At 41.8% G+C, this 12,677-nt stretch overlaps 1 long non-coding RNA gene across 1 annotated transcript; it reads right to left on the bottom strand.

The window, feature by feature from the left end:
• Nucleotides 1-722: 722 nt before the first annotated feature.
• LOC133618105 (uncharacterized) lies at nt 723-10,129 on the bottom strand. The gene is made up of 3 exons (XR_009817109.1): nt 10,025-10,129; nt 9,867-9,939; nt 723-1,529 (listed from the first exon to the last, which is right to left on the bottom strand). It is a non-coding gene; the product is annotated as an uncharacterized lncRNA (long non-coding RNA).
• Between the last annotated feature and the right edge of the window lie 2,548 nt (nt 10,130-12,677).

Genomic DNA, 12,677 nt, shown 5'->3' with positions numbered 1-12,677 from the left:
TTTTCTTACCTTGTGGTACCTGCTGATGTGTATTTGAGATCTGCTTAAGTCCTGAAAATTTGCGCACATCCACCAATGTAGTCCATGCCGATTCTGTAGTCCATGCCGATACTGTAGTTGATAAGCTTCTTTTTCTCTATCTTCTTGTTATGGTTATGCTGTTGCCATTTCTAATATAAAGTAGCGTAAAGTTCTAACTTATATCTTGTATGGAAGCGCTTAAAACTACCAGTGTAGTGGGTTTACATAAATCACCCACGGAACTTTAGTTATTAGAGAGTTCCGGTCGGACGGTTTTTCCCGGGAGACATTTCCGGCGTTGTTGTTGCACTAGTGAGCCACAGATGAGAATATTCTAAGTTGTCATTAAAACAGTTAGCTTCATCTTTTGACACTTCTTCCACTCCCGTCCTTGCACGCTACACCGCTACAACAAAGATGACGGAGAAAAGACGCTGTCGAAAGTGAGCCACGTAAATAAGACCGCCCACAAAACGGCGCATCCTGAAGTGACTGTCAGAAAGAGATTGAAGATGATCTGTAAAACATCATCTATGCAACATTTTGACCAAAGAACCACCCTTACATGTTATGTAGACCACAAGGAAGTGTTTTCCATTTAGAAAAAAAAAATCATATAATATGACCCCTTTAATGCGCCTTATATATGAAAAAAGATTAAAAAAAATAGACCATTCATCGGCAGTGTGCCTTATAATCCGGTGCGCCCTGTTTTCCAGAAAATACGGTACTCTTTTTTTATTATTAAAAATGTTTTAATTTGTTTTACGTTCTGCAAATGTGCCAATCAAAAAACTTTTTACGTTTTGTTGCAAAATTGTTTTCCTCAATATCTTAAATAATGCATGGATTTCATTGAAGCGAACTTTAGCATTGGTGTTTATAAAGCTTCACAATTTGTGCTTTTTCAACAATGAGGAGGTTGACTAAATGCCATTCTTCATTCAAATGTTGCCTCACACTGAGGGAAACATAATAAATATTCACTAAGTGGCGCATTGCTGTGTTACTGTCTCGGTGTCCTGAGGTCAAACCGAACAAAGACCAAATATATCTCAGCTGATGTCTTGATGCACGTTGTACTTCAAAGTGCACCTCCTCGTTAATCACCTCTGATGACTGACACGCTGCTTCTTCCATGGCATACACATCACTTCCTTACTCTTCATTACGCCAGTGTTTTTAGGCCAACTTGTGATCATCATCCAAAAATTCTCCCCAAGTCCCATCCCCTTCATCCCGCTCTAATTACCAGCTGTCTAATTAACCCGCATGTTGTGGTTGTTTATTGCTCCAGAGGAGTGTGTGTTGATGAGGATGATGTTGCAGAATGTAGGCCAGATACATGAAAGGATGTTTAGCTTTTGGACACTCAAGACAAGTCGTCCATCCGCCGGATGGTGTTTGCAATCACGTTGTCATGGCTCTTTTGGGATGTCGCTCATCGCTGTGGCTTTGTTTTCCATTATTGTGTTTTGTCCCCACAGCTTTGCGTTGTCCTCGGCTGCCTGTCAATATGTCAGCAACAGCTGTGCGTCAGAGATGTTAACATGCACTTGTAGTTTTAGTTCTTGAATTTTAATCTTGCATTTGCGATAAAGTACTTCAATTATTTTCATAACTTTGCATTACCTATACAGCGTATCCAAAAATTAATTACAGCGCTTCACTTTTTCCACTTTTTTTTTTACAGCCTTATTCGAAAATTAAATTAATTAATGTCGTCCTCAAAATTCTACAGACAATACCCCATAATGACAATTTTGAAAAGGTAAAAACAATTTTGCTAGTTTAGGATAAATAAATAAATACACTAGAAAAATCTTGTGTACATACAGTGTGTATTCACAGCCTTTGCTCAGTACTTTGTTGATGCACCTTTGTGTAGCGTGTATTTGGGACACTTTAATATATATTAGTGTTATTAGCACTAATAGGATAGGATAAATTAGGAGACTAATAAGGATCAAAAAAACACGGGCTACTGTAGAACAGAACATCTAAATTCGGCTACAGAAGCTGGTAAGCAGTAATAACTACACAAACAGAAAATTAAGTTTGGTGCAGATACCAAATTGTAAAGAGCGTAGAACTAAATAGTTACAACAGAAATAAAGGGGAAAAAAATAGAAACCCCCAAAATATTTACAACTGCAGTAAGAGATCGGTTGATAAGTGCACTTCCAAATTTTTTGGTTAAATTGGAATTGAACAACAAAACTTGTGTGTCACACAACAGAAAATATACAGTCCCAGTATTGATGCACCGATCCATGAGGGTTTGTCGAGGTTGTATTGAATGCCCAAGGGTTAAAGCTAGGAGAAGGAGTGAGTGGGATGATACACCAGAGTTCATGGAGTGTGTGGGGGACAGGCTGTGTGGCAGCCTTCCTACCAGACCAGTAGTTTTCTGCTACTTAGGTGGACACAGTAGCCCTAGTTGTAGGTTCAAGATCGCCATCGATTGGTTCCAAATAGAAACACCTGGCCTGTAGTACAACAACAGGACCAGTAAATTATCTAAATAAAGGCTTCCTTAACTTTAGATTTTATACTCAATTTCCACGTGTACACACTCTTAAATAATCATTAAATGTATGAGTTACAAATAAACATCAAGTGCATGACAACCCAGTCAAAAGTGCTATAGCAGGGTTATCAAACGTACGGCCCAAGGGCCGGATCAGGCCCGCGAACAGGTTTTTTTCTGCCCACGGGATGAGTTTGCCAAGTATAAAAATTAACCAGAAATGTTTCTAAATATGTCCACCGGATGTCGCAATAGCGATTCTTTGCATCTTTGTAGATGATGCTACATATGTACAAAAAAAAACATGTTAGTACATCAGTCGAGAAAAATGACCAAATTACATAAACATACTGTAATTTGATTTTGATATTTTTTTTGATCTTGATAGATTGAAAATGAACACCAATGAGTAGACTGATGAACAGTGTTGGGTTAGTTACTGAAAAGCAGTAACTAGTTACAGTTACTAGTTACTTTATTTCAAAAGTAACTCAGTTACTAACTGTTGGATTTAATATGTGTATTTGTTATGTGTATATGTATTTATGGCGGACTTACCTGGGACTTTAAGATGGGCGGGGCTACCACTGACAGGTGACCATGTCGGTAGCTTTAAAAATGGCGTCATTGTTTCGTTTGTAAAAACAGCGTGCTTCGTCACCAGCATACCCCACTGGTAAGATCATTTGTTATGTCCGCTTTGCTTTGTTAGATCAGCTGAATTATTGTTTAAATTCCATGCTTGCCTGCTTCCTTGCTTTTCTGTTTGTTGTAAGTCCGCTGTGTCCGCAGCGCTTGTTGTGCGGCGGACTTGCTGCGTCACAACCAGGGCAAACACTCACTATTTAGTCTTTGAACAACATTGGCAAAATTAACAGTAATGTGTGGATTGAAATCTGCTGGATTAGATTGTTGTCACGTTGCGTGTGTCCAGCTGCATTTCGAAGGTTTGAGTTAAAAATACCGGCACTTTACTTCCTGGTTTGGCTGATGGGATTTGTAGTTCTTTTATGTAGTTCTGCTCATATGTGTAATGTGTGCCTCAAACAGAGCGCCGGTGTTTTATGTCTTTTTAATATGATTGTCCATGAACCATAGAGACATTATAAATAATTCTGATCACATTTAAAACATTATATCACATAAATTAATGGTGATGATAAAATGTAATGCTAAAATTAATAAGTTAGGATAAAATCACAGTGATTGATAATATGTCATATCATGGTTGACAACATTATGGTTCAGTTGATGAATTCATGTTTATTATTTACATTATGATGATTCAAGATAGATACATTGTTTTATGTTCATGTTTACTTGTAGGTTATTACCTGCTTCTGCTGCTGCTGCTGCTGCTGCTACTGTTTCTGCAATAGTACCAAATAAAACAAGCAAAAGAGTGCAGTGCGAGTAATTCCTTTTATGCTGAGTGACGACCCCTATTCAGAGGGCCAATACGGAAAAAACTGAACAGTAATAACCAACGGGTTGGATGAGATTGGAATTAACCTACAAATCCCCCGATGAGTTTTAAGCCTTGAAGAGGAATAAATAACTCTCCAAGCGAAACAACACTGTGTCCACCTAACCATTTGACCAAAGGAAAACCACCATTTGGAGGGAAAGGACCCTGCTGGTGAAACCAAACCCCGGTCAGATAAAGAATAAAGAAAATGGACACACAGGAACTTGAAGCCCTCAGAGGAATGCGCTCTGCTGCGCAATCCTCCTTCACCAAGAGGGCCAATAAGCTTGCCTCCAGAGTCAAACTGTTAGGAGAGAAAGCCCTGATTGACGAGCTGAGGATCCTTGAGGTGGACTATGAGAGGGTCAGTGATGCAGGAGATGACTATGCTGAAGCCCTCAATGCGGTGAACGGAACCGAGGATGAAGAGGACAAGGCAAAAGAAGAAGCAGCCTGCATAGCGGAGAAGACAGCTGAGTGCCTCCGTAAATACACAGAGACCGTTGAGCTCATTCAAGAATCAACCTGGACTAAGTTCGCAGCAGATGACATCAGAGAATGTGTTTCCAGTGCAGGGACTAAAATGGACCAGGTTGAGGGCTGCAACATAAAGAAGTTAAAGAGGTCTGATTTTGAGCTCACCAGACGTGGCCTGAGAGAGAGGATCGATGAGCTCGAGCGAAGATGCAGGAACTGGGATGCTCTTATCTCATATGCCAACACAAAGATGCTCAAGGAGAAGGTCCGAGCTCTGTGGCGCCGAGTAAGAGACTGGGAGGATAGCTGGCGAGACCCAAGATGCACGGAGTCATCCGATGGAGATATGGATGACAAAGTCAGACAAGAAAAAAAGTCTGATAGGGTGCAGGACGTGCTCAACCCAGTCAGTCTCACAGAGCCCCCATTTAGCGGTCCCAGTCTCAAAGAGGAACTTCCTTCAGGCAGCAACACCCAAGTTGCTCCATCCAATCCTCTCCCAACAACCATCTCAGCTTCACGTGCCAGAATTCAGGCACTTAGTGGACCAGTTGGTGGCAGCACTGGAACCACATCAAATGCCTCTAGCACACCGCTGATGACCCAGAGCGCTCCCCGAGGCATCCCTGACATGTATCCTGGAGGTTACGGCTACAGAAATCAGTTCCCCCTCGAGAGAGCACGTCTCCCCACGTTTTCTGGTGACATAACAGATTATTACCGTTGGAAGGCTGAATGGGGAGAACTGGAGCAATTGGGGAACCCACTGAGGACGGCAGGTGTAACAAGGTTCCATCTCCTAGCTAGCCTCGGTGAGAAAGTGAAGAAGGACCTAGTCCTGTCCAGCTGCGCGTCCGCTGAGGAAATGTTCCAACGCTTGGACAACAGATATGGGAATAAGGCAAGGATTGTCCAGATGATTGCGAGTGAGGTGCAAGGCCTGCCCCCTGTAAAAGGAAATAACCCTAGGAGAGCAATTGAGCTGATCCAGACGGTGGAAAGGGCCCTAAGCAACCTTCTCATCCTGGGTGAAGAGGATGTTATGAAAAATCGTCTGGTGGCACAGTCTCTGGAGAGTAAGCTACCGAACTTCCTCAAGGAGAAATGGGTGGATCACAAGACTGTGCCCATCAATGGTTTCGCCCATCAGAACCATTTTGAGTGTCTTCTTCAATTCCTAAAGAGACAGGAGGTAATTCTTGAAGAGCTGGACCAGTTGGAAACGAGCCTTGCAGAAAATACTCCCTCTGAGAAACGCCCGATAGAAACTTCAGAGAAGAGGGCGAAGAAGGCTTTCTCCAGAGAACCCGCTTGGAAAGCAGCGTATGGGGAACAAATCCATGACATGGTCAGAAGAGGTGCGGCTGTCAAGCTATCAGAAGAAGAGATGGATTCCTGGAAGGGCCCAAAGTGGTACATTAGCCACTTGGTCGCCCTGAACCCCCACTCTGCTTCCACCCCTGTGAGAATAGTGTGGAATAGCAGCCAAGAGTTTCAGGGTTGGAGCCTGAATGACCTTCTCCACAAAAGGTCCAGATGTACTTAATCCAATAAAAGGAGTTCTCTTACGGTTCAGAAGCGGGCAACATGCTGCCCTGGGCGATGTACGAAAGATGTACAACTCAGTTTGGCTCAAGGAAGAAGAGGTCCACCTGCATCGATTCCTGTGGAGGGATGACCCCCTGAACGAAATAGAGACGTTTGCAGTTGTCCGAGTGAACATTGGCGATAAGCCAGCAGGATGTATTGCCCAAGTTGCAATGCGAGAGACAGCTAAACTGCCACAGTTCTCATCAATGCTCAAAGAACGTAGAGTTTTAGAAGAAGACTGCTACGTCGATGACATTCTGACGTCGGACAATGATCTTGATGCTCTACGAGAGACAACTGTTGGTGTGGAGAAGATCTTAGAGGCAGGAGGGTTCTCTCTAAAACCCTGGGTCTTCTCTGGCCAAAGTGGGAGGGGGGGAACCCAAAGCAGTCCCCAGCTTGGCTGTCCAAGCACGCCGAACATCCTCATCCTCCCAAATCAGATGCAAGAGGAAGATAGCAAAGCCCTCGGGGTTGGGTACGAGCCTGAGTCAGACAAGCTACGCATCCTCGCTACAATCAACTTCTCAAAGAAGAGGGGAAAGATGAGGACTGGGCTTGACTTAAAAGAGGACGAGATTAGGAGCAGCACTCCTGAGCCGCTGAGCCGGCGCTTGCATCTTGGCCAAATTGCCAGCCTCTATGACCCCATTGGTCTGGTCTCCCCTGCGAAACAGAAAGGGGTAATACTCGTAAGGGAGTCCTTTCAAGAAGCAAGAAAAGATCGCCCGATGAAGGACACATGGGATGACCCACTGTCACCAGGACTCCGGGAGTCAGCAGTCAGACTTTTTGAGGAGTATGCAAGGCTCAGCCAAATAAGATTTGACCGGAGCCTCACCCCCCCTGCAGCCTTAGGCCCCCCAATTGGGGTTACATTCTCTGATGGGAGCGAAGCTTCTTACGGAGCTGTGCTTTATCTCCGCTGGGAAACCAAGCCTGGTAAGGTCATCGTGAGGCTGGTGGAGTCGAAGGCCAAGCTTACTCCTCTCGACCAGAAGGGGGATGGAGTTAAAGCTGAACTTTGTGGCGCGGTAATTGCTACTCGCTTGAGGAAGTACTTTGAGAGGCACTGCCGCATCCCAGTCGATCATTGGGTACACCTAGCACATCAATGCTTTTTTAGCCTTCATTTCAGTACTGTTATTGCACTAGAGAATAATACAATCTCTTGATCAACTTGACATGCATTTGCACCACTGAACTCTGCTAAGCCATGTGGTCTACATACAACACACAAAGATATGTTTCAAAGGGCCACCTTATTTCAGGCCAGAACAAATTGACAAAACTATTTTAAATAGCTGCAACATAACATACATAAGCAACAAATAGCATAATAACAACATAGCTGTAAACCTGGTTTAACCTAAGGAAGGCACACGTGACATACACAAAGCCTAACCAGGCAGATTTGAATTGTTGTTTTGGGCTGTAGTTGGGATCTTTGATTCAAGACACAACTTACATTTAACTAAAATGTTCTTTTCTTTGTGCTCGACAAAAGAAAAGAAGTGAGAATGTCTCCACGTTAAGACACTCGACTGCGGCTCCGTTGTTAGTAAACACAGACATGCCCCCACCTCCCCTCTCCACACCGCGACACCACAGCGCTCCAATAAAAACACATTCAGATCTTCTGTTTCTAGCCGATACTACATAAAAAATAACGTAAAATAACGCAGTAACGCATCATGTAGTAACGGTAACTGAGTTACTGAATATAAAAAATAACGCGTTAGATTACTAGTTACTGCCGAAACTAACGGCGTTACAGTAACGCGTTACTGCTGATGAGCATTATCACATCATTTATTCAGAAAAAATAAATAACGACAAATAAAGTAAATATACTACCGGTATTACCCACAAAAGCTAATTGTAAAAAAACTAAACCCCAACAAAAATATGATTTGTACAATTTCAGAATGTGCTTGTTCTATTTTTAAACAAAGAAAACAATCTGAAGTTGCCTTTATTTTTAAGTTATCCTGCCGTGATTTTACCAGTCCGGCCCACTTGGGAGTAGATTTTTCTCCATGTGGCCCAACGATCTAAAATGAGTTTGACACCCCTGTGTTATAGTGTGCGACATAGCCTGCACATTAACATTCAATAAATAATCCAACAGTACTGTGTAATCTGTTTACCTGTGTGCATGTAGACACACTGCATCTCAGAGTAAGTTCATAAATAAAACCAAATAGTCAAAATAACACTTTACCATAAACAGTAGTGATGGGTCCGGCAACACCGATGCATCGGCGCATGCGTCGAGCTCATAGAGCAAAACCCTGTGTCGGTGCGCGTACCGCTTTTAGAAAGTCATGTGACCGATCATGAGCTGTTTCGGTCACGTGACCGATACGCAAACTGTGTCGAACTAACGCCTGTGCGCCAAACTGTGTTTATATGGAAGCGCATCTGTCAACGAGATGCTGCTGCCAACAGAATCGCCGCACTTCTGTCGTTGGTCATTTGTAATTTATCGTCGTCGGAGATCATGGAGCAGCCTCAAGCAAAAAGAAAGATTTCCGCCGTGTGGGAATATTTTGATCATATATCGGAAAAAAAGGTATTTGTGTTCATTTCCTTGTCGTTTCACCCTGTTCTCTCAAAAGTTTCCACTTGATCTATTAGAATTCAAAATCTTTTCAAAATGATTCTTAGTTTACTATTCATATTTTCTGCAGGTTAAATGTCGTATTTGTACGACAGAATTGTCGTACATTAACAAACCCACCTCCTCAATGCTGAGGCATTATAGGGCCAGGCGTGAAAATTAAGTTCCAGAGACACCCACGATAATGACTAAGAAGAGAAATCGTCTAAAAGTTAATACGTTGGAAAAACTGTTTTTTTAAATTTTTTATAACAATGTGTAAAAAAAAAAGCATCCTCATTCACAACACGTTCTCTTACATTTCCATGTTATGATACATGTTCACATTATTTATTGACTGTATCTAAAAAAGATAAAAATATATTTTATTTAAATGAAAATATGAAATAATCCTAAATGAAATACAATGACTTGGTTTATATTATTGTATATACTAGGTCAGGGCTAGGGAACCTATGTCTCTAGAGCCAGATGTGGCTCTTTTGATGACTGCATCTGGCTCTTAGATAAATCTTAGCTGACATTGCTTAACACGATAAGTAATGAATAATTCAGCTGGTAATCACAGTGTTAAAAATTTCGTTCAAAATATAAAACATTCTCATGCACTTTAATCCATCCATCCGTTTTCTACCGCACCTGTTCAAGAAGTCGCATTAATGGTAAGAAGTATTTTATTTATTATTCGTTAGCTTCAGAATAACAATGTTAATAAAAAGAATAAGAGATGTTAGTCTTACTTAAAAATGCACGCATCTAGTTGTATTCAGCGTTAAAAAAATATTATATGGCTCTCACGGAAATACATTTTAAAATATTTGGCTTTCATGGCTCTCTCAGCCAAAAAGGTTCCGACCCCTGTACTAGGTCATAAAATCAGTGTCGGTCCATAGGTTGCCTGTAGGGGTTTTTAATGTCCAGCAGATGTCAGTATTTAGTGACACAGTATCAATACAGTTTTGCAATGTGTCGAAACGCTTGATGACTCCTCATCAACCCATCACTAATAAACAGGATATGAACTGAAACCCAATTTTATCAAATTGATAATAAGTTGAAAAAACTTAGTCGGGTGTTACCATTTAGTGGTCAGTTGTACGGAATATGTACTGTACTGTGCAATCTACTAATACAAGTTTCAATCAATCAATTCTTACCTAATGTTCGGCGCCGCTAGGTAGGTCTATTTATTGAGTCACGATGGCAGCCACGGAGGCCCAGTAGGAAGCACTAAAAGTTTACAATGAGCACAAGTTAACCATGTAAATTAAACGCTAGAGCGAATTTTTGTTAAAAGTTTTATGTAAAGACATACCTGTCCACAGCTGTCGGCTGGCTTCCCTGCACTCTGAATGGGGAAGACCCCGCAGCAGGTTAAACACTCGCGCTTGGTACACGGTTGGCTCAGCGCGATCACGTGACAGGGAGGGGCAAGAGGTCACATGGTGCGCACTACACCGGTGATTTAAAGGGACAGGACGCAAAACTATTATACTTGCAGATTTGAACCTGGGTTACATCAAATCAAATCAAATCAACTTTATTTCGGCAGAAATGACAGCCACAAGTATTTTTTTAATACGATGCCACAAGCTTGGCACACATATCTTTGTCTGTTTTGCCCATTCGTCTTTGCAGCACCTCTCAAGCTCCATCAAATTCAATGGATTGATTGATTGATTGAAACTTGTATTAGTAGATTGCACAGTGCAGTACATATTCTGTACAATTGACCACTAAATGGTCCATCCATCCATCCATCTTCTTCCGCTTATCCGAGGTCGGGTCGCGGGGGCAGCAGCCTAAGCAGGGAAGCCCAGATTTCCCTCTCCCCAGCCACTTCGTCCAGCTCTTCCCGGGGGATCCCGAGGCGTTCCCAGGCCAGCCGGGAGACATAGTCTTCCCAACGTGTCCTGGGTCTTCCCCGTGGCCTCCTACCGGTCGGACGTGCCCGAAACACCTCCCTAGGGAGGCGTTCGGGTGGCATCCTGACCAGATGCCCGAACCACTTCATCTGGCTCCTCTCGATGTGGAGCACTAAATGGTAACACCCGAATAAGTTTTCCAACTTGTTTAAGTCGGGGTCCATGATACAGATATATACTAATATAATAATACAGTCATCACACAAGATAATCATCAGAGTATATATACATTGAATTATTTACATTATTTACAATCCGGGGTGTGGGATGTGGAGGGGGTGGGGGGGTTAGGTTTAGTTGATATCAACACTTCAGTCATCAACAATTGAGAACAGAGAAATGGACATTGGAACAGTGTAGGTCTGACTTGGTAGGATATGTACAGCAAGTAGTGGACATAGAGAGAGAGAGAGAGATCAGAAGGCATAAGAAAAGTATCTACATTTGATTGTTTACATTTGATTATTAACAATCTGGGGTGCGTGTTAGTTTAGAGTTGAAGTTGCCTGGAGGTGTACTTTTAGTGCGGTTTTGAAGGAGGATAGAGATGCCCTTTCTTTTACACCTGTTGAGAGTGCATTCCATAATGATGTGGCATAGAAAGAGAATGAGTTAAGACTAGGGATGTCCGATAATGGCTTTTTGCCGATATCCGATATTGTCCAACTCTTTATTAACGATACCGATATCAACCGATATATACAGTCGTGGAATTAACACATTATTATGCCTAATTTGGACAACCAGGTATGGTGAAGATAAGGTACTTTAAAAAAAAAAATAGATAAAATAAAATAAGATAAATAAATTAAAAACATTTTCTTGAATAAAAAAGACAGTAAAACAATATAAAAACAGTTACATTGAAACTAGTAATTAATGAAAATGAGTACAATTAACTGTTAAAGGTTAGTACTATTAGTGGACCAGCAGCACGCACAATCATGTGTGCTTACGGACTGTATCCCTTGCAGACTGTATTGATATATATTGATATATAATGTAGGAACCAGAATATTAATAACAGAAAGAAAGAACCCTTTTGTGTGAATGAGTGTGAATGAGTGTAAATGGGGGAGGGAGGTTTTTTGGGTTGGTGCACTAATTGTAAGTGTATCTTGTGTTTTTTATGTTGATTTAATAAAAAAAACAAAAACAAAACAAAAAAACTATACTGATAATAAAAAAAACGATACCGATAATTTCCGATATTACATTTTAACGCATTTATCGGCCGATAATATCGGCAGGCTGATATTATCGGACATCTCTGGTCAAGACCTTTGTTAGATCGCAATCTGGGTTTAACGTGGTTAGTGGAAGAGGAAGTAGTTTGACATGTACTTCTGTATCAAGGAGGTGTAGCGGATTTTATAGACTAGGCTCAGTGCAAGTTGTTTTACTCTGTCCTCCACCCTGAGCCAGCCCACTTTGGAGAAGTGGTTAGGAGTGAGGTGGGATCTGGGGTGGAGGTCTAGAAGTAATCTGACCAGCTTGTTCTGGGATGTTTGGAGTCTAGATTTGAGAGGAAAGCGTTGGTTTTCATCCAGGATGTCTCTGCACATTGCTGCATTCCTCTAGTCAAGTCAGTCACTTCGTGAGTATTTTAACACATAAATATATAATTGAAAATATTGATGTCATGTTACAGGGAGACAAAAGTAAATGAAGCCTTTTAGACAAGTGACTAACTAACTAAGGTGGAAATGCCCCCTGGTGGCGAAATGGGGATACAACTCCCAACATGAACGTTCATCAAATTACATATAAGCTCTTGCATACAATTATCCATCCATTCATTCGTTCCATTTTCTACCGCTTGTATGCATTCGGGCGGAAGGCGGGGTACACCCTGGACAAGTCGCCACCTCATCACAGGGCCAACACAGACAGACAGACAACATTCACACTCACATTCACACACTAGGGCCAATTTAGTGTACACATGAAAAAGAATAGACACTACCACACATTACAGTGTGTCACAATGTGATTGTCCACACTTTTTCTAACGTTCCACCAAAGTTGTACTGTATACCGGTA

The sequence above is a fragment of the Nerophis lumbriciformis genome, linkage group LG18, assembly GCF_033978685.3.
Source record: "Nerophis lumbriciformis linkage group LG18, RoL_Nlum_v2.1, whole genome shotgun sequence".
Classification (NCBI taxonomy): Eukaryota; Metazoa; Chordata; class Actinopteri; order Syngnathiformes; family Syngnathidae; genus Nerophis; species Nerophis lumbriciformis.
This window is presented reverse-complemented; position numbering and strand designations above follow the sequence as displayed.